Genomic DNA, 24,462 nt, shown 5'->3' with positions numbered 1-24,462 from the left:
GGAGACATACTAGTAGCCAAGAAACATGTGAAAAGATGCTTGACATCACTAATAATCAGAGAAATACAAATCAAAACTGCAAGTAGCTATCATCTCACATCAGTCAGAAGGGCTATTATTAAAAAGGTCAAAAAACAATAGATGTTGGTGAAGTTGTGGAGAAAAAGGAATGCTTATACATTGTTGGTGAGAATGTAAAGTAGTTCAGCCACAATGGAAAGCAATTTGGAGATTTTTCAAAGAATTTTAAACAGCACTATCATTTAACTCAGCAATTCCATTACTGGGTATATATCCAAAGCAACATACATTCTTCTACCTAAAGCATACATGCACTCATAGGTTTATTGCAGCACGATTCCCAATAGCAAAGACATAGAATCAACCTAGGTGCCCACCAATGGTGGATGTGATAAAGAAAATGTGGTACATATACGCTATGGAATACTACACAGCCATGAAAAAAGAATAAAATTATGCCTTTTGCAGCAATATGGATACCATTAGAGGCCATTAACCTGAGTGAATTAATACAAAAGCAGAAAACCAAATACCACATGTTCTCATTTGTAAGTGGAAGCTAAATGCTGGGGACACATGGACATAAATATGGCAACAATAGACACTGGAGTCTACAAGAGAAGGAAGGAAAGGAGGGGGACAAGAGATGAAAAACTACCTATCAGGTATTCTGCTCAGTACCTGGGTGGTGGGTTCAATTGTACCCCAAACCTCAGTATCACATAGTATACCCTTGTTATAAACCTGCACATGTACCCCTTGAATATAAAAGTTTTTTTAAAAACTATGTTTTTATATTAAAAATTGTAAAGTACACATGCCAAAAAAGAAGCTTTCAGCATGAGTTGCTAATGCTTAGCTTGTCCACACAAAATTTTAGATTCACACTTTGAAACCATAGTAATCATTGAGTTCTCTTTGGGGTCTCTGTGGCATATTATATCTGTATTTGGAACAAAAGCACCAGTTGAGTCCTTCATAATAAGAAAATCAGTTAATAGCAGAAGCAAAACAATAAAACACTAATATTTCAAGGAATATTTAAAAGACAGATGGCTTGCTTACTTTTGATTCCATTAAATCTTATTCTGGGGATTTTCTTTCTAGCAAATTAGTTCTGAATCTTTCCACTTCTGGTAACCATATGGAATGATAAAGAGAATAGTAATGGATAGCATCAGATATTTATGCTTCCTTTCCATTATTTAGAGTTGTTCCTCTACTGAACCTGCTCTCCATCCTGTATAGTCTGGAAAGCCCTCAGCTTTACATTTAGGTGGAACCATATGAATAATTCTCACCTGAAATGTGAGCAAAAGTGAATGTGTGTCAATTCTAGGGTCAGGGGGTTAAGAAAGTATATCTCTTTTGCATTATCCTCCCATTCTAGCTGAATATGGAGGACTCTGAGGCCCAATCTGGTAGAACAACAATATAGAAAAAGAACAGATACCCTAAATCATCAAGTGGATGAAGGATGCCAATGAAGAACACTCACACTGGGCTTTTGCATGAGCAAGAAACAAACCTATTTTTTGGTCTGTTTTATTTTTTCCTTAGAAGAGCTACTATTATCCTATATAATACTAGCAGAGCAATAAAAATCTTACATAAAAACTACCTTTTGCATACAAGGGCACATTCTGCTTCCCAGTCTCGCTGTTTGAAGTACATTTGCCTATCCTATGTGGTTTGTTGGCCCACTGTGCTATAAACTTGATTGATCAACAAACTACTCTCAGATTGTGATTAATTAGAATATAGAAGAGAGAGGAGGACTTGAGGCCTGGAGGTCTCATAAATCTATAGCTAATATTGGAGAAAAAGAAAAAGAAAGTTTACTCTGAGACCTAAGTTCTTAGTTGAATAGGGCAGGATCTGGGAACAGTGAAGTCAGTGGTATAGAAAATTTAGGAAAGCACGGAGGTGGAAGATTTTAGAAAATGTCAGCAAACCTTAACATCTAAATATGAGTACACAAGGCTGGAAAATGATGTTTGCAAAGAGATCTGTAAGACAAGCCAAGAGGTAGAAAACTTCCCAAAACAAGCTGGGATGTAAGGATCAGAGTAAAAGCAACCATGCAGAAAAGCCATATTTTGAGATATGCATTGAAACAACAGACAAAGACATTTTTGAGCCACGCAGCTTGAAAAAGAGCCTTATATATTCCTGTCCTCATTTTCAGAAAAACTCTTGCTACTAGTACAGAATAATCTATTTGAATACGAATATTAGAAATTTGGTCATCCTCCATTTAAAGACACCATGAGACGTAAGATAAAAGTCAATACTACATTCTGGCAGATAACAAAAACTTATCAGAAATGCTGTCAACACTAAGATATAGCCTATTAAAGTTATTGAAATGTAATAATAAAATATTCTTTGTACATCCAGACAAAAATTCTGAGTCACTTTTAAGCAAAAGAAAGTTTCATGTGAGTTTTCTTAATAACAAAATCTACACCAGAAAAAAGATATTCAAGATGCTTAAGGGAAAAAAATGTGGACCAAAGGTATTTTATCCAGTCAAGGTGTCTAGTCTAAAGGCTACTGATGATTTTGAATATAAAGAAAATTAGGGAACATTGTATTGATGAGCCTTTCAGAAAAAATTAGTACAGAACAATTACTATCAATGAGTGATAGGAAAAACTCATTAAAGAGATGGCTATAAATGATGAATATACTTAATTGTAAAATTTTCACTAAAAATACTGCAATAAAAGTAGCAGAATGATTTGTAAATGTTGAATATTCTGAAAATATAGAAATGGCAACTAGCAAAATTGGAATGATAAGGGGAGAAAAGATAGAAGGTTTCAAATCAAAGTATATTGTTTAAAGCTGACAAATTAAGTAGCAGAAGTTCACCATATAAAAGTGCAAAGGTAGACACAAAGAAATATAATGTTATTAAGATTGGAAGGTAGAAGAGATGGAGAAAAGAGGCTAAAAAGATGGGGAAAAGACAACGTCTTCAATAAATGGTGCTTGGAAAACTGGATCTCCATATACAAAAAAACCGAAACTTGACCCCTATCTCTCTCCATATACAAAAATCAAATCAAAATGGATCAAAGACTTAAGTACTATGCAGCCATAAGAAAGGATGAGTTCATGTCCTTTGCAGGAACATGGATGAAGCTGGAAACCACCATTCTCAGCAAACTGACACAAGAACAGAAAACCAAACACTGCATGTTCTCACTCATAAGTGGGAGTTGAACAATGAGAACACATGGACACAGGGAGGGGAACATCACACACCAGGACCTGTCAGGGGCTGGGTGGGTAGGGGAGGATACCATAAGGGGAACTACCTAATGTAGATGACAGGTTGATGGCTGCAGCAAACCACCATGGCGTGTGTATACCTGTGTAACAAACCTGCACGTTCTGCACATGTATCTCAGAACTTAAAGTATCATAATTAAATTAAAAATAATAAAATAAAATAGAAAAGACCTCAAACTATGAAACTACTACCAGAAAACATTAGAGAAAATATCCAGGACGTTGGTCTTGGCAAAGACTTCTTGAGCAGTATTCTACAAGCATGGACAATCAAAACAAACATAGACAAATGGTGCATTGGTTTATTTTCATGATGCTGATCAAGACATGCCAAAAACTTGGAACAAAAAGAGATGTAATTGGACTTATAGTTCCACATGGCTTGGGAGGCCTCAGAATCACGGCAGGAGACAAAAGGCACTTCTTACATGGCAGTGGCAAGAGAAAAATGAGGAAGAAACAAAAGCCGAAACCCTTGATAAACCCATCAGATCTCGTGAGACTTATCTGCCATCACAAGAATAGCTCTGGAAAGACCAGCCCCCATGATTCAATTATCTCCCCCTGGGTCCCTTCCACAACACATAGGAATTCTGGGAGATACAGTTCAAGTTGAGATTTGGGTGGGGACATAGACAAACCATATCAAATGGGATCACATCAAGTTAAAGAGCGTCTACATAGCAGGATACAGTCAAAAAAGTGAAGAGACAACCCACAGAATGGGAGAAAATATTTTCAAACTACCCATCTGACAAGTGATTAGTAACCAGAATATGTAAGAAGCTCAAATACTCTGTAGGAAAAAAAATCCAATAATCCTATCTAAAATGGGCAGATGATTTGGATAGACATTTTTTGAAAGAAGACATACAAGTGGCAAACAGGCATATGAAAAGGTGCTCAACATGAGTGATCATCAGAGAAATGCAAATCAAAACTACAATGAAATCTCATCTCATTCCAGTTAAAATGGCTCACATCCAAAACATAGGCAATAACAAATGTTGGCAAGGGCATGGAGAAAAGGGAAACATTATACACTGTTTCTGTGAATGTAAATTAGTACAACCACTATGGAGAACAGTTTAGAGTATCCTAAAAAAACTAAAAATTGAACTGTCATATGATTCAGCAATCCCACTGCTGGATATATACACAGAAGAAAGAAAATCAGTATATCGAAGAGATGTCAGCCCTCCTATGTTTGTTAAAGCACTGTTCACAATAGCAACCTAAATGTCCATCAACAGATGAATGATTAAAGAAAATGTGGTACATATACACAATGGAGTATTATTCAGTTATGAAAAAGAATGAGATCCTGTCATTTGCAACAAAATGGTTAGAATTGGAGATCATTACATTAAGTGAAATAAGCCAGGCACAGAAGGACAAACATCACATGCTTTCACTGATTTGTGAGATCTAAAAATCAAATAAATTGAACTCATGTACATAGAGAGTAGAGAATGATTACCAGAGGTTGGGAAGGGTAGGGGGAGACTTAGGGGAAGGTGTGGATGGTTAATGGAAAAAATAGAATGAATAAGACCTACTATTTGATAGCACAACAGGATGAGTATAGTCAATAATAACTTAATTGTATATTTTAAAGAAGATAATATGATTGGATTGTTTGTAATTCAAGGATAAATGCTTGAGGGGATGGATACCCCATTCTCCATGATGTGCTTATTTCACATTGCATCCCTGTATCAAGACACCTCATGTACCCCATAAATATATACACCTACTTTGTACCCACAGAAAAATTTTAAATAATTTTACAAATTAAATTAAAAATGGTAAAAATAAACTACATGCTACATAGTATTAGAAAATATAATGGTGCCAAATGCTTATGTACTTATACTTCTGGAGGAGTTCAAGTGGGAAAGCAGGAATCAGTGAAAAGAGTAAGGAAGGGAATGAAGAGGCTAAATATGAGGGAATGTGTTATTGATCTGGCCACGGTTTCATGACAAACAACCTTGGAGAGGCTCTATGAGACTACTCATCTTCAGAGAGCCTCTATGAAACTACTGTATCTCCAAACAGTACAAAAAGGGAGAAAGCGAAAAATTATCCATCTGATCCTATCTCCAATTGGTCAAAGTTTGCCTCTATGAAGTATTCACTCCATCATATGTCTGGATTTTGCATATTTTGTACTAAGGGTATCTTTTGATATATCATATGTAAGTATTAACAGGAAATCCTCACTGGGAAAGCAAGAGGTGTGCAGCATTGGTATAAGGTGAGGCATTGTGCATGCCCAGGAACAAAATTCTCTCCTCTTCAAATGCACACTAGGGATAGATATACTTAGCTACTGCTCAAACCTCACATAGATTTGCTGAAATGTGGCATGAGGAAGGACCACTGTGGAAGTAAGGACCAAATAAGAGATCCTAAAATTGTCTCCCTGCCGTTCAGTATAGTAAATCAAAAGCAATATAGAGTTATTTCCACTGTTAAAGAGTTAAAAGATGCAGGTTAATATTCCCTATTTATTCCCATTCAGCTTACCTGAGTAACCCCTGTTGAAAAGTGTGGATTGTCATAAATGATAGTGGAGTATAGTAACCAGGTAGACAGATATCTTGCATATTTACTCAAGATGATCAACATAGCCTCTGGTACATGCTCTGAAGTTATTAATATATTCCTCATTATTCATATCCATAGGACAGATCTAAAGCTTCACTTCTATGTGATATTTCTTCTTCATCTTAGATTTCCTGGGAGCCTGTGCAGCTCACGTGCTAATAATAAATCAAGTGAGCTGATCTGGTGTATTAAGGCTTATAAATGTTGGGTATTCTGTATACCTTTGAATATTCATGATGAAGGCAGAGATTCCAGCCAGTGCACCAACATCTCTCAGTTACCCCATTCCCCATTGAAGGTTAGGAAGGTGAAAAAAGACTGAATCACGTTTTCCTCCATCTAGTTTTGGCATTTTTACCTGCTACCTTCAGCAGAAGGGGCTAAGTGGGTTGAGCAAAATCACTTGAACAACATGGGATTTCTCTCAGACCACAATGCACTTGGCAAAGAGATGTCTATCCACTTCACATTGGGACCCTGAGCAAGTATAGGTCTTGAGGTTGGGCAGACTTCCTACCACTCTATTCCCACATCTCACAGAGTCCATGGATGGGCCATTTGTCTCTCTCCTCCTCCTCCTACCCCACACCAAGGGCTAAGATATCCTTCTCTTATCTCCAATGTGCTTCTTTACAAAAATCTTATTCTTGCTATCTAGGAGAATGTGGTATCATTATAGTTAAGAAAATATGTTTTTCATGGAGGAAATGATGAGGAAGCCAAATATTTTTAAGAGATTAAATAAGATAAAAGCAGAAATTTGTTCTTAATATTTATTCACAAAGTCTATAGTTAGTCGTGTTCTCAGTAAGCAGTTTCAGGGACATTTTAGGAAGAGAAGATATATGGAGTGGGTTGAGGAGTAAATAAGAGGTAAAGAAATAAGCACTAATATCTGCTTTGAAGTAGAGGAACACATTTGAGAAATGAATATGGGGTTAAGGAAATATTTTATATGCAAAAGAATTTTGCACTTTTAAATATTTATGCAGTGATAAAATAGAAACAGAGGAGATGACAAATGCACGAGATACTAGAGACTGCCAGTACAGTGAGTTATTTATCTATTTCAAATTATTCTGCCAGTCTCATGGAGCAGCAATGGATTGCTAGAAGTGAAACTAGGGTTTTCTGACGTTTAATAAGTTGTCCTTTCAAACACATTATTTGAGATGTATCAACTCATAAAAGAAATATCTTTTCAGTTCTGCAAACTTGTAGAAGGTATTTTTGAAGTTGTCTACCCAAAGCAGTTACTGCAATTGGACCATTCACACAGGGGTGTGCTCTCAGCAGCTCAATTTTTGTTGCAATGCCCTTTCCCTCTGCCATAGATAACTTGTTCAGGACTAATAAGATTTGGAATTGGAATTCAAAACAGTACTGTGCAGGCTGGCCTTTGAACAGAAGAAATGTAACTTAGGAGGTGTGAGAAGTAAATCTGATCTGCAAATAGAAAAGAAACCGATTTGGGGTGGAGGGTGATGTCAGGTGATTATGAAAGGGCATGGACTCATTTCTTTTTCTCCTCATTGTGTTCCTGGCATCTGGTGCTCTACTTAGAATATAGTAAATACTAATTAAATATTTCTTGAATGAATGAGTGAAACTGAATGAATGAACATTCAGGTTTATGTACTGGTAAAATAAATGTGGTGTCATATATTATTGATCATTACCCCTTTCTTTGAAGTTGTTAGTTATTCAAAGATTCAAATACTGATTTAAGTTTATCAGAGGTGGAATGTCTCCAATGTTAAATATTTAGGGGAAGGAATAGTATATATGTTTACGACTTTTCTTAATTTAAATAAAGTGACCAAATTATTTCCTGATGATTTCATTTTCAATCTTATTTTAATTGATTTAATCAAACTCTAAGACTACTTTGATTTTATTTTGGGTGAAATGTATTACTATAAGAATCCCATAAAATTCACCTAGGTGTTTTGTTTTTCAGCTAAAGGATTATTTTTCTTCTTTGGCATCATGAACATTAGGTAGAAAATATTTTTGCTCATTGAAATATAAGGACTTCACCCTGCTTGTAGATGTTTCAAAATCATTCTAATTCAAACTACTCTGATGCAACACATTCATTTCTGTCTAAAACCTTTAAAAAATTAGACTTGAAAGATGCTGATCAGAGACAGTTTGACTGGTCTGATGAGACACTCTTCCATAACCACTAGGATAAATAGGCAATATTGAAGGTTAAATTCTATTGCTAAGCTACCCAGAAATATCCAGTATACTTAAAGACTTCCCTCCACTCAAAAAAAGTTGTAGAGAACTACATTAATCAATTTAACAATCAAATGCTGTTTCATTGAAAGAGAGCTTATCTGAGAAGGATAAATCCCTCTGTAGAGATCCAGTATGGTTGCAGTTGTATGTCTGTAGTATTTGTATCATCTCTATGAACTCATGTGGCTACAGTACATACAATTCCTTTTATTTAATTGTTTTTAGATCAAAGATTCATCAATTCAACCTATTAACAGAACCCATACTTGTCCATATGCCATGTCAGACACACAAATAAAGAGATAAATGAGAAAATCTCAGGGAGGTTAACCCACAGGGAGCTCTCATTGTAACGTTGGAGATAAAAAGGCGTTTCAAAGATAATAAAACAGGCAGAACACAAATATATACAGAGCATAGTGGGAATACTCAGGAAGAAGTACTTTTGTAGTGGGAATACTCAGGAAGAAGAACTTGTCTGAAGGGCCGATATTTGAGCTGAGTTTTGAAATAACAAAAATATTCATGCAGGTAAGGAGATAACAGACATTCCAGGCAGAGGAAGCTGTATATGTGGAAAGTCATAGGTCTATGACTCAATGTGATGTATTTGGAAAATCACAGACAGTTTAGTATAATCTAGCATAAAGTTCAGAGGAGGGAGAAGGAAAGATAAGCCTGGATGTGTAGACAGACTCCTGATAACGAGGGCCTTGTGTTTCAGAAACTCTTCTGTTCTTTCTGTGATCCTAAGGCATTTTTATCTATGGAGTTAGGGGGCCGGTGAGAGTTTCAATAGGAAAGAGACGTAACTATGTATTTTTTATCAAACAGTTTATTTTAATAAACGGCGATGTAGTGATTGAGCTAGTTGTCTACAGAATGAACTTCTCTGACTGCCTTCATGGGCACCATGTCTGTGACTGAGATCTTCATAGAGCTGCAGGGATTTTTGGCTGCCTAGCAGGACATCCAAGAGGAAATCTGGAAAGTTGTAGTTTACAACAAACAGCTGGAGAGATTTTTAACTCTACCACAAGGTGTCCATCAGGGTGCTAGGTTTGAGGCCATTCTAAAGAGGTGTTTGAAAGCTTAGGTACATTTGGGAACAGTAAAAACACATCCAACACCTCTGAAGAGCAAGTTGCCTGCTGAATGGTGTGCTATTAAGTTCCTGAGGCCTGAAGGTTTGTGTTGGAGCATTCAGTCATCTTCCCAGTATTTGTTGTGTGTTTAGAAACAGAAACTCCAGAAGTCATTACAGAAATTTGTGTCATTGAGCCAGATTAGGAGAAAGGATTTTATCTGGATGTAGACAATCCTCTCTGAGGAGTTCTTGCTAGTGAGCTACTAAGGTTGTCCCTCAGTGATGTGACTGCTGGAGACAACTCCCAGCCTCTCCAAGTCACCACCTTTAACATTGAGGGGGATCCCGATTTCCACCTTCTCAGCCTAAAATACTATTGTCTAAGGAAGCCCTATGATGGCTTGTAGTAAGATATGAAGAAAACAGAAGAGATGATCTCTAGTCTGTCCACCCAAGGCTTCAATAAGGAGATAGAAGCCGCTTGTGCTGACATATGAGGGGTTCTCCCTACCCCTAGCCATGCTGACCTTAGCAGTTGCCAGAGAGGGCTAAACGCCGAACTCCTTTTATGGTGGTTAGTTAGGATGCCTAGTTGCTAAACACTATACAGCTAGTGCTCGACTTACGACCACGATTGGGAGCACCAGACTGGTCGTAACTGGATTTGGTCGTAAGTTGAGTAGGCTATATGTACAGTTGAAATGGTGCACGCAGAGATGGTAGTGCTGCCGGAAGCTGGTCCGCACTGTCGTAAGCCCAACTGGACAACGTTTGCGCTGCCAGATGCGGAGCAGTCGTGGCTAGCGATTGTGTTCGTAAAATCGAATGGTCGTAAGTTGCATAGGTAGTAAGTCAATCAATACCTGTACCTTATTTGCTTATCTAGTTGCCTGGTGTGTGTATCAGAATTGAAACAGCTATTGTGGGGTAAAAAGAAATAGCCTTTTATATGGACAGAAGTTTCTTTATTGTTTCAGTGAATTTGCTCTGTAATTCAGTCCTGTCAAAAATTGTTGGTGGCAGTCTCTTGGTAAAGTCCTTTTCTTGCTTACCTCGACTGTTGATTTACTGATTGAAAAGTTTACTGTCTAATTTGTCATTCTTCCAGATGTGGTACTTGATGTTTTCTATATCCAAGTTAGCTGTACACACCCAGGCATAGCCTGGATACAGTATAAAAACAGATAATTAAGAACGGTCACCAAACAAGAAAAACTTATTTAATATTTTTTCCTTCTTTATTGTAAGCTTTGTAAATCAGATATTGAATTTTTTATTTCTTTATTTTTATTTTTTGCTGGAGAGTTATAGCCCTGGGTTCTCTCTCACGAAAATCAAAATATGAAAGAATAAACTGCAAAGGCAAGCTCAATAGATTGTTTTGGGAAGTTTTTATTTAAGAGATTTAGTAATGTCTTACCATTTGGCTCTACCAAGCAGGGAGTAGGCTTAGTGTTTTAAAACACCTCTGCATTTTGATCTGCCTTAACATTCTGCTATTGCAGCAATTAAAATAGTCTTTACTCACATCTTGAACACTTCATGTGCTACAGTCCTAAACTATGAAAACCTCTTCCTGGCAGCCAGCTAGACCGTTTAATCTGGAAGTACAAAGCTACTCACAGGAGTTAATTAGCAAAACTCTAACTAGTATATTATTAGAGAAAATTTTTGCGTTTTGTCAGGAAGAGAAATAAAACCTCAGATTAAAAAAATATGTTTGATTTGGTAATTTGTTTTAGAGTAAGAAATTTCAGGTTGTTGATGGCTATCCAAACAGGATTTAAATTTACAGTTTGAAGCAAGTCATGTAAATCTTGTTCACATTCCCTCTCCCTTTCTATTTTCAGCTAGTACTAAGAAATCTTGCCAGGTAACTTGCTGATGAATTGAAATTATCAAAATGGTGACTTAATCCACAGTTTTTTGGTACTCACTGAAAGGAAGGTGCTAATGTTTCCAGAATAATATGAAATATTTAGAAGTATTACCCTTTTTCCCCAATAACCAATTTGGGCTTCCTGTTTGTATGATGGAATATTTGGCATTGCTTTCACAGTTTTTATCAGGCCAAGTTAAAGGGTGACTACATGTTCCATCATGAGGAAAGAAGTAGAAATCAGGGCTGAGTTTCTGTGTGTTGCTGGATTTTAGAACAATTTTCTTGACAGCTCTTTCTGCAGAGAGTTTGTAAAAAGACTAAGATGTTAGGTTCTTAAAAGTGCCTAGGATGGTCACTTAAAATGTATTTTTAAATTACATGATCAAACATAGGCAGTAAGTTTATTAATAATATTCTTTACCTCTTTATCAATTCTACATGAAAATATTTAAGTTCTTACCGGAAGTGTGTATTTCAGTTTTAACATGCAATCTAAGTGGAGGAGAATATTCAGGTCTTGTAATTCTATTTGAGAATTTAGAAGTGTCATGGTTATAATTATTCAGTTGTGTTTGTTGTTGGTTTATTATAAAGCAATAGAAAAGTGTTTTGGTCATTTTATAAAATAATTTTATTGAGTTTTGTTAAAATAATACTTGCTTGGATTATGACTTTTTAAATTTTCCTCTTGCCTCATTGATCTTGCTGGGACAGCCAACATATCATTTAAAAAGATGGTACTAGATAACATTATTGTTTCTTTTCCAATATCAGAGGGAAAGCTATCAATATTTCATTACTAAGTGTGACATATCCTATACTTTTATCCAATTAAGAAAATTTTCTACTTTTAGTAGTTTTGTGAGTCATATTTTGAAATTATTATTTTTGTTGTCTAAAGAGCCAATATACTGAAAGAAACCAATAGTATAAATAAGTGGAGAGATTTTCTATATTCACATATTGGAAGACTCAATATTGTTAAGATGTTAGTGATTCCCATTTTGAAGTATAGATTCTATGCAATCCTAATCAAAACCCCAGTAAGCAATTTTGTAGATATTAACAAAATGATTCTAAAGCTTATATGAAAAGGCAAAAGACAAAAATAACCAACACAATGCTAAGAACAAAGATGAAGAACTGATGCTACCTAACTTGAAGATTTACCATCAAACTACAAAATCAACACAGTATGGTAAAGGCAAAAAAAATAGACAATAGATCAACTGATTAGAATTAAGAGCTTAGAAATAACCCAACATAAGTACTGTCAACTAAACTTCTAACACAAGAATAAAAGGAAATAGGAAAAAGACTTTTCAACAAATGGAAATTCATATTTTTTAAAAAGGAATCTAGACTTAGACCTTATATCTTTCATAAAAATTAAATTAAATGTATTATAAACATAAAAATAAATTCAAAATCTATTCTTATAAATCAAAAAGCAGGATAAAATATTTACTATCTTAGATTTGTCCATGAGTTTGTAGATACATGGCCAAAAGAATTGTCTATAAAATAAAAATTGATTAATTGGAATTTATTATAATTAAAAACTGCTCTGTGAAAGAGACTGGACAGTCAAGCCACAGACTGGAAGGAAATATTTCCAAAGCATATATCTGATTAAAAACTTGAATCCAAAATGGACAAAGGACTCTCAAAACTCAACAATAAGAAAGCCTACAACCCAACTTAAAATGAGCAAAATATATGAACAGTTACCTCACCAAAGAAGATATACATGGCAAATAAGCATATAAAAACACGTACAACACCACTTGTCATTAATAAAACAATGAGATGCCACAACCTACCTTTTAGGTTGGCTAGCTTAAAAACTTGCAATATAAATTGCCAGCAAGGATACAGAGTAAAAACAACTCTCATTCTCTGCTGGTAGAAGTGAAAAATGGTATAGCCATCTTGAAAGACAGTTTTGTAGTTTTCTACAAAGCTAAACATAATCTTATCGTCTAATCCAGAAATTATGCTCTTTTGTATTAGCCCATTTGATCTGAAAACCATGTCCACACAAAAACCTGCATGATAATATCTATAAGCACTTTATTCATAATTGCCAAAACCTAGAAGCAATAAGGTATATAAACAAACTATGGTATATACATGCAATGGGATATTGTTCATCAGTATTTAAAATGAGTTATTATCAAGCCATGGACAGACCTTAAGAAACATAAAATGTATATTGCTAAGTGAAAGAACCCAGCCTAAAAAGCCTACATGCTGTATGATTCCAATTATATGACATTTGGGTAAACAAAAATATAGAGTCAAGTTAAAAAGCTCCTAAAGTCCAAGGCTGAAATGATCTGAGCAACAAAATAAAGTGATATTAGATTATAACCCAAAGTACAAAAGAGATATTCCTGAGTCCATACTCATATAAATAAATGATTTAATTAATAAATCAGGATAAGAGACAAGTCTCTGGTACTGAAGAATTTATATATATATATATTACATATATATATATTATATATATATTACATATATATATTATATATAATATTATATATTGGGAGCTCAACTCTGTTCTCAAAGAGTTGAGCCCCCAATTCTCTAAGTGTGCATTGACCATAGTGACTTCCTTCCAAATGGTATAGCATAGAAAGGGGAGAAAAACAGTAACTTTATAGTGGAGAAAACTGACAAAAACTACCTCACCCAGGTGATCAAGATTCATAACAACACTGACAGGCAATGGGAAGTATGTATCATATAATGTGATGAAAATTACACTTTACTTGTGTGGACTTAACCTCAGATATTCCCAGTATAATCATGGGAAAACAACAGACAAATCCCAACTGAGGGATATTCTCCTCCTCAAAAGTGTCTGGGTGATCAAAGACAAACATCTTTCTGGTGTGTCTCATTCTTTCTTCATTCTTTCTTGCATTACCATACTTCTTCCAAAGGACCATTTATCTTCTAACTGAAGAACTTCTATTAGTATTATTCTTTTAGAGTCATTTTGCTGACATTGAATCTTTTGATTTTTACTTTGTAAAAAATAAAAAAAAGGTCTTTTTGCTGGGCAGGTATTTTCTTTTGGCCTTCTGGCTTCTAACATTTTGAGAATTTTTGAAAATAATGTGTCTTTTCTTCCAGCTACTTTTACAATTTTATTTTTATCCTTTGTTTTCAGCAATTTTGCTATACATACCCAAATATTGTTGTTTTTATTTTTATCCTTTCTTAGGTTTATATCAATGTTTGTATCTGTAGTTTGATTTTTAAAATTAATTTTCGGAAATTCTTGGCCATTAGATTTTCTAGCATTGTTTTTCTTCTATTCTCGTTCTTCTGGCATTCCAGTTGCATATATGTCAGATACTTTGTTTCACTTCCCATATGCCTGTAGACTCTTTTCAGTATTTCTTATCTATATTTTCCTTTTAACACACCTATATTCCTACTTACTATTCTCATTTTTGCTGTCTCTAAATCTGTTTCAAAACTCATGTATTCAGTCATTTTATTTTTCAATTCTGAATTTTTGGTTATTTTTCATAAATTTATATTTTCCAATGAGATATTCTATATTTTCTTTCTTTTTAGAAAACATTTTAATTGACTATTTGTTTCTGTTGTCCTTTTCCCTTCTTGGTTTTTATTAGTTGATCTTGTTTCCTAGTATGTCTACCAATTTTGAATTAAATTCCAGATACCATGTCTGAAAATTTTTTGAGGCTCTCACTGGTGATGTTTTCTTCCCAAGAAGATATAATTTTCTTCTGGTAGATAGAGAAAGCACAGGCAGATCGGTTTGAGGATTCAAGGCTAACCTGTTTCTAGTTTCCTAAAATTCAAAGGGCACATCTTCTTTGTGTCTCAAATAAATCTGGAGAGGCTACCAGATTTCTTCCTCTTTAATGTATATTTATTTCGGTTTTTGTTTTCACAGGACTTTGAGATTAATGAAAATTCCACTTAGCTATGTAATGTCTCTTGATAGCTACCTGATGACTAGTGCTTATAGGAGTCTTACATTTCATATACTTAGCCTATAACTCAGGAAATGTCTTAAAGGAAAATTGCACATAGAATGCTGGGTTCAGTTGTCTGAAGTTTCCCTTACTCTAGAATCTTGGACTCTCAAGTTATAACTCTCTTGGTAACCCTGAAATCAAATTTTTGTATCTCTAGCACAAGTAAGACTGTTCCAAACTCTAAGTTGCCATTTTTTGTCCAAATTTTATGGCCTGCAAGGTGAAATAAATGCCCTGAGGAGGAAATGCCTGCAAATATGGGGTCAAATTCACTGAGCTTTCCTTCTTTAGGGGATATTGACCTCTCATATCTTGGTTGCTTTGATTTCTCACTTATTCTTTAAAACAGCCATTCTTTTGAATTTTACTTAGATTTCATAGCTTTTCCAAGTAGGAGATTTAAACCTAATACAGCTTTCCAATTATAATTAGGATAACATGACAACATTTATGAAATAAGCAGACATATTAGTTATCTACACAAAATTTAGCAGCTTAAATTAAAAATAAACATTAATTATCTCAAATTATGTCTGTGGTAAGTGATAAAAGCTAGTTACCTGGGTGATTCTGAATTAGGGCATCTCATGAGTTTGTAGAAAAGAGGTGAGCTGGGGATTATACTTGCCTAAAGCTGAAGAATCTGTTTCTAAGATGGCTTATTCACATGTCTGACAAGGTGGAGCTATCTGTTGGAGATATCAGTGTCTTGTTAATTGGAGGTCTACAAAGGACTTCTTGAATGTCCTCAGAACGTGGCAACTGGTTCCCCCAAAGCAAGTGATGTAGGGAGTAAGGTAGAATCTACAATGTCTTATGTGACTTTGTCTCAGAAATCACACAATGCCATTTCTGCAATATTCTATGGGTTTATTACTTTGGTCAGCCCTAATCAGTGAGTAGAGGTACTACACAAGGATATAAATGCCAGAATGCAAAAGTCCTTGATGAACTGCCTTAAAGCATTCAGCCATAGCAGAAGAGGATTCAGCAGCAGGGAAAGAAGGAAGAGTTAGAAATTTAAGGGGTAAATAAGAGATGTTGGTGTCTCAGAAGTGAAAGGAGGGCTTTTAAAAAGGAAAAAAAGAAACCATTAATGTTACAAGAAGCAAATGTACAAAATAAGATAAGAATTGAGAGGTATGCATTGGATTAGAAATTGAAGTAGTCAATGGTGCACTTTGCCAGCATAAGTCCAGAGATGGGGTGGGGAAATAAGACTGGCTTATCTATTTTTTTTTCAATAATTTATTTGTTTATCACTTAGTACAGTGCTCAGAAATAGAAGATAGTTAATAGAAATATATATTGAATGAATAAATCAGTGAAGTTTCAAGGAATTCATGGGTCAGATGTATTTAAAGATGAAAAACCTGATTATCAAGTTCAAATATATGGTATTGTAGTGCACCTTGGCATTTGAGAGGAACTGGACTCTAGAACTCAGCCTGTTTCATTTGCAGGTGGTGATGAAGTCTAGGCTGTGATGAGTGCAAAAAATTGAATTGGAATAATGAAGACAAATTACATATGTATGGAAAACGTCTACCATATACTAATATACATAGTAAATATATATAACCTATGTTATATAAAATACAAACTATACATTTATTAATACACAATAGATATATTAACTATATATACCAGATAGATAGATAGATAGATAATCTGAGTTTGGTCCACTTATATCTCCACTGTTTTAGTATTGTACAGAGTATTTTCAATGTCCTAAAAATCCTGTTATTTTCCCTTAACCCTTGGCAGTGACTGATCTTTTTATTAGATTTGTGTAAAAATAATTTTGGTTTTTGCCATAGAAAGTAACAGGAAAAACCACAATTATTTTTGCACTAAATTTAATATTATCTCCATAGTTTTGACTTTTCCAGCATGTCGTATGGTTGGAGGGATGTAACCTTTTTAGATTGGCTTTTTTCACTTATCAATATGCATTTAAGTTTCCTCCACATCTTTTCATGGCTTCATAGCCCATTTCTCTTTATCAATGAATATTTCATTGTTTGGACTACCATAGTTCTATGTTTTGGCTTTTTTATTAGACTTTAAGTTCGGGGGTAAACGTGCAGAACGTGCAGGTTTGTTACATAGGTATACATGTGTCATGGTGGTTTGCTGCATCCATCAACCCCTGATCTACATTTGGTATTTCTCTTAATGCTATCCCTACCTTGTCCCCCACCCCACAACAGGCCCCAGTGTTTGATATTCTCTTCCTAGTGTCCATGTGTTTTCATTGTTCCACTCCCACTTATGAGTGAGAACATGTGTTTGGTTTTCTGTTCTTGTGTTAGTTTGCTTGTGTTAGTCTTTGTCCATGTCTCTGCAAAGGACATCAACTCATCATTTTTCATGGCAACATAGTATTTCATAGTGTATATGTGCCACATCTTCTTTATCCAGTCTATCATTGATGGGCATTTCGGCTGGTTCCAAGTCTTTGCTATTGTGTACAGTGTGTTTTGGCTTTCTTAAAATCCATTCACCTATTGAACATCTTGGTTGTTTCCAAGTTTTATCAACTATAAAAAAAGCTGTTATAAATCTCCATGTGCAGGTGTTGTGTGGACATAAGTTTTTAACTTCTTTGGGTAAATACCAAGGAGTGTGATCGCTGGATTGCATGGTAAGAATATGTTTAGCTTTGTAAGAAACTGTCAAACTGTCTTGGCCGTACCATTTTGCATTTCCACCAACAATGAAATAGAGTTCCTGTTACTCCATATCCTCACTAGCATTTAGTACTGCCAGGGTTCTGGATTTTTTTTTCATTCTAATAGGTGTGTGATGGTATCCTGTTGTTGCTTTAATTTGTATTTACCTGATAACATATGATGAACATCTTTTGATATGCTTATTTGCCGTCTGTATATCTTCTTTGGTCAAATGTCTGTTAAGGCTTTTGGCTCATTTTTTAATTGGACTGTTTATTTTCTTATAATTTCTTTATAAGAGTTTGTTATATAAATTTGGGTAACAGTCCTATATCAGAAATGTTTTTTTTTTTTTTTTTTTTTACAAATATTTGCTCCCAGTCTGTGGCTAGTCTTTTCATTCTCTTAACAGTGTCTTTTGTAGAGCAGAAAATTTTAACTTTAACAAAGTCCAGATTATTAGTTATTTCTTTCAAGGAGCCTGCTTTTGGTGTCATATCCAAAAAATTACCACCAAATCCAAGGTTATCTAGATTTTTTCCTGTGATATCTTCTAAAAGTTTTATAGTTTTGTGTTTTATGTTTAGCTCTGTTATATATTTTGAGTTAATTTTTGTTAAGTGTGAGGTCTTCTCTCGATTTATTTGTTTTCTTTGTTTTCAACTTTAAGTTTAAGTTCTGGGTACATGTGAAGGAAGAGTAGGTTTGTTACATAGGTAAACGTGTGTCATGGTGGTTTGCTGTGCCTATGAACCCACTCACTAGGTATTAAGCCTAGCATGCATGATCTGTTTTTCCTAATTCTCTCCTTCCCCTCACCACACCCCCAGAAAGGCTCCACTGTGTGTTGTTCCCCTCCCTGTGTCCATGTGTTCTCATTGCTCAGCTCCTGCCTGTGAGAACATGTGGTGTTTGGTTTTCTTTTTCTGATTAGTTTTCTGAGGATTTTCTTTTCTTTTCTTTTCTTTATCGCATGTGAGTTATTTCACCCACCATTTAGTTTTTCCAAAAGTCAGTTGGCTATATTTCCATGGGTCTATTTTAGGGCCTTCTCTTCTGTTTTGTTCTATTTATATACTTTTTTTCCACCAATAATACACTGTCTTGATTACTGTTGTTTTATAGTAAGTTGTGAAGTTGGATGGTGTCAGCCTTCCAATTTTGCTCTCCTCCTTTAGTATTATGCTGGCTGTTCTGGATCTTTTACTGTCTATGTAAATTTTAGAATCAGTTTGTCAGTATCTACAAAGTAAGTTGCTGAGATTTTGCCTGGGATTGCTTTGAATCCCAGTTGGGAAGAACTGACATCTTGACAATATCTCTGAACATGGAATATCTATTTATTTAGTTCTTTATTTCTTTCAACAGTGTTTTGTAATTTTCTTGATATAGATGTTTTACACAGTTTATTATGTTTATATCAAAGCATCTCATTTTTGAAGGTGGTAATGTAAATGGTATTATGTTTTTTAATGTGAATTTCACTTTTTCATTGCTGCTATATAGAAGAGCAGTGGACCTTTGCATAGTCTGCTGTTGCTGGATGAAGTGGTCTATAGATTTATATTCAGTTGACTGATGGTGGTGTTGATTTCAACTGTGCCCTTACCAATTTTCTGTCTGCTAGATTTGTCTATTTCTGATATAGGAGTGTTGACAACTCCAACTATAACAATGAATTTGTCTATTTCTCCATTCTGTTTTTTCAGGTTTTGGCTTATGTAATTTGATGCTCTATTGATAGACACATACATTTTTAAAATTTTTATGTCTTTTTGGAGAATTAACTCCTTTATCATTATGTAGTGCCCGTCTTTATCCTTTATAACTTTCCTTGCTTTGAAATCTCCTCTGTCTGAAATTAATCTAGGTACTCATGCTTTTAAAAAATTAGTATTAGCATGGTACATCTTTCTTCATGCATTTACTTTTATTCTTTATGTGTGTTTATGTTTAAGGTGGATTTTTACAGACAACATACAGTTGTATCTTGTTGTTGCACCATGGCAACTTTGTCTTTTAATTGCATTTAGACTATTGATGTTCAAAGTGCTTCTAGATATAGTTGGATTGTTATCTACCATATTTTTTTGCTGTTTTTTATTTGTCATCTTGTTCTTTTTTCCTGCTTTTGTCTTTTACTCTTGTTTCACCTAGTGTGGTTTTAATGAAGCATTTTTTATTGATTTCATTATCTTTCCTTTTTCAGCACCTCAATTATACTTCTTTTTTTTACTTTTCTTAATGGTTGTCTTAGTATGTACAATATGCCTTTATGACTAATTCAAGTCCACTTTCCATTATGGGTACATAATAGCAACAAAACAACTTAGTTCCTACAGAGACACACATAATAATATGTGTATAGTTGAATACATTGTTGCTTTTATTATTGAACAAACACTTGCCTGTTAGGCCAATTAAGAATAATAAAAATAAAATTTTTTATTTTACCTTCATTTATTCTTTCTTTGATTTTTTTTTTCTTTATGTAGATTCAAGTTTCTGCTTTACATTATTTTTCTTCTCTCTAAAAAACTTCTTTCAACATTTCTTGCAAGTCAGGTCTACTGGCAACAGATTTACTCAATTTTTGTTTGACTAAGAAGTCTTTATTGCTCCTTATTTTTGAAGGAAAATTTCACAGTTTAGAAAATTTTAGGGTGATGTTTTTATACTTTCAACACTTCCAATATTTTACTTCCACTCTCTTCTTGCTTGAGTGTTTTCTGAGGATATGTTGGATGCAATTCTTATCTTTGCTCCTCTATAGATAATGTACTTTTACACTCTGTCTTATTTAAAGATTTTTTTATCTGTCTATGCTTTTGCATAGTTTGGAAATAATATGCCTAGATGTAGGCTGTTTTTTGTTTTGTTTTGTTTTGGTTTTTTTAGTATTTATTTTTCTTGGTGTTTGCTGCATTTCCTGGATCTGGTTTGGGATCTAACATTAATTTGGGATAATTCCCGGTAATTATTTTATCAAATATTTCTTCTGTTTCCTTCTCCCTTTTTGATCTCTTTGGTATCCCCACTACGTATATGTTACACTTATACACCACCAACTCTATGTAATTGCCCCACAGTTCTTTGATATTCTATTGTTTTGCTCAGTCTTTTTCTTTTTGCTTTTCAGTTTTGAAGATTTCTATTGACATATCCTCAGGCTCTGAGATTCATTCCTCAGTCATGTCCAAAGCCAACCAAAAGCATTTTTCATTTCTGTTACAGTATTTTTTTTTAAATTCTTGCATGCTTCTTTTAGTTCTTTCTTAAGAATGTTAATGTTTCTGCTTACATTGCTCATCTGTTGAATGCCATCTGCTTTATATCTATTAGAATCCTAAGCATATTAATCATAGTTTTTTAAACTCCCTATCTGATAATTTCAGCATCTCTCCCATGTCTGATTCTAATGTTTGCTCTGTCTCTACAAACTGTGTTTTTGCCTTGTAACTTTTTTTTATTTTGGATAGCCAAACATAATGTGTTATGTAAAATGAACTGCAGTAAATAATGCTTTGATGATGTGGTGGCAGGTATGAGAGGAGAGGAAGTGTTCTAGTAACCAACAATTAGGTCTCAGTCTTCTAGTGAGCCTGTGCCTCTGGATTGTGAACTTCACATGTGCTTTACAGACTTTTTTCTCTTTCTACCTTGGGTGGGATAGGATTATTAGAGTGGGTTGGAGCTGGGATTGAAATGTTAAGAAGAAAAAAGGTGACTGAGAGCATTGAGCAAATACTTACTTGACATTAAGCAGTGTCACTCCTCTCAAGTAAGGATGAGGCATCCACAACAGTCACCCACAGTGACAGCCATGCCCAGCTGAGTGCCAGGCTCATGAGAGTTACCAATATCATGACAGAATGCAGAGATGAGAACCATACAAACTGACAGATTTGTTCCAGAACAAATATGTGGCTTAGAAACTCTAAAAACTGGGGTACATTTTAGGATCTAATATCATACAGGCCAAGTCATAATAATCTATATGTAAAAATTAAATTTAACTTTAGGTATAGTTTTACCAGGCTGGGGACATTTAGGTTTCCTTTTTTATCTTCCCATTAATATGATATACATTTGTTTATTTATTATTTATTTTAATGATTTTTTTTTCTAAGAGACAAGATCTCACTCTGTGGCCCAGGCTGGAGTGCTATGGCACAATCATAGTTTACTATAACCTCAAACTCATAAGCTCAAGCCATCCTCCCACCACAGCCTTCCAAAATTCTGGAATTACAGGCATGAGCCACCATGCCCTAGCCTGGCATACATCTTGATGAAAAGAAACATGTCTCATATACTTTTGCTTTTCCTAATATTTATTCTACTAACAATATATTATTAAGCTAATGGTGCCTTCAAGCATAGATGTTTTGTCTTAAAAGTGTCTATCATATGTATAATTTCATATATGTACATATACATAAGAAAATTTGAATGCTGAATTACACTACATTTTAAATTTAAGCACCTATTTGTTATTTAAGAAATAGTTTAGTAGGAAATTAATGTTATAGAAAATAAATGCCATCAAGATATTCATATAGATTACACTATGTTACAAACAATACAAAGCAATTTGTTGGATATAGCTCTCCTCACTTAGGGTACCAGCTGCCTGGGTCTGACCCACAGACCCTGACCCAGTGATGGATTAATAAATTGACTCATACACAGATTTTCAGTGAAAGACTTAGCTAGATGTGTCTGTGACCACTCACAAACACTCCTGAGAGAGATAGCAGCCATGGCCCTGACCAGCTGATATGCTAGGCATTTATTTAGTATAGATTTAATAACAGAGACTTTGAGTCAACACACTTAAGGATAATGATTAAAGGCCAGGTTTAAAGACCTAAAGCAAACACTATTTGTGGGTGATAAATCTGGTTGCCTTCCCCCCAAGAAAGCCATCCAGCCCATGAAAGATTAAAAGTTAGTTTTAGGACCACATGAGTAAACAAGTTATTCAGATAAACTCCCCCACTTTCCCAAGTTATTTGCTTTTCTTTTTCAACTAAAGGTAAGGGGATTAGCCTGCCTTCAGCTGAAACTTCTACTGAAACAATGCATACCTCTGGCCTTCCAAGGTTTGTGACTATATTCTATAATTTTATATTCCTTCCAACCATCCTGACTGATCTCCCATGGCAAATTAAATTATATCTATTTTCTGGATTTTATACTTAAGCTGAAAGCACCCAGCATGATACTAAAATTTGGAAAAAGGTAAAGAGCCCACCTCTTCTGTCAGTGACTTGATTTGCCAACCATGTATCTTCAGACTTTCATTATACCAAAATATCGTCCACTTAAGCCAATTTCACATATTAGCACGAAATTAAATGTGGTCTTTTGAGGGTCTGTCAAACTCAATGTCCACTATGTCCTTCAATTTTATAATTATAAGAGATCAATATGATCATCAAGTCCATTGCCCTGCATCAATGGTTCTCAATTATGGTTACATGACAGAAACAACTGTGCAGCTTTTAGAAAGTCTATTATGTGCTCAGATTCTACTTCTAAACTGTTGTCAACAAGGTTAGTTAAATCTTTAGCAGTCTAGATAATACATAAATAGAGAGGAGCTCTACAGAAAGGCTAATAGCTACGTTCCTTGATGCAAAACATAAGGAGACATCATGCTGCATCACACTGACCTCTCAGCCATTTGGTTTTACTTAGCTTTCCCTCTTTTTTCAAAAAATTTTACCACTGGCAGAAGACATTAGATTAACTAAAAAGCCCCCAAATCCTCACTTCTTTCTCACTTTTCATTTAGGGTTACATAACTCAGCAGGTGATTATTATTTTAATATATATTTATTTTCATTTATATATATTCCTAGATATAGGGAGACAGAAGAGGAGGAAGTGTCAAACAATAATGGAGTAAAATAGCATTGTACTGATCTATAATTACTAACAATAGTTCATAAATGTGAACAACTCCATAAACCACAATCCAACAATGCATATCAGGGATGAGAAAATGCAGAAAATAATTTATTTTGCCTACACTGGTTGTAGAGCTAAGTAAAAACGTTTTCTCTAATTCACAGTGGAACTTCCAATTTCAGTTTAAGAGGCATATTTTCCCTGGGAAATAAGTCTGAAAACCACATTACTTCTTAGTACTGTCAATAGTTCTTTTTTCAACAGATTTATGATATAATAGAATATTAAAATATAGTCTGCCCTGCCAAGTTTTCAGCAGTTCTAAAGTAAACATAACATAACATGAAATCATAGGATCTCAGAGTGACAGAGTGAGCTCTAGGTTTCACTTTACCATATTTAAAATAAATTCTAGCTTTTCTTTCATAACTGTGATGGTGCAATTTGCTGACCTATAGATAGAAATGTAACATTTGATATTAGAACAAATGTTAGACATCATTTCAAAGAGAGTTTTTCACCAACAACTTATGACCCAAGCAATCTGTTCCAGAAGAATGGCACTGCAATAACTCAAACATTTGAAATGTCTTTGCATTAATAATATATACATATGTATAACTAATGTGTGTATATATACATATATATTTTTATTTAGTTCCTTAAATTCAGTTTAAACATCAAGATTTAAATTATTCA

This window comes from Sapajus apella, unplaced genomic scaffold (genome assembly GCF_009761245.1).
Source record: "Sapajus apella isolate SASKATOON/1434 unplaced genomic scaffold, GSC_monkey_1.0 scaffold81, whole genome shotgun sequence".
In the NCBI taxonomy this organism is placed as follows: Eukaryota; Metazoa; Chordata; class Mammalia; order Primates; family Cebidae; genus Sapajus; species Sapajus apella.
This window is presented reverse-complemented; position numbering follows the sequence as displayed.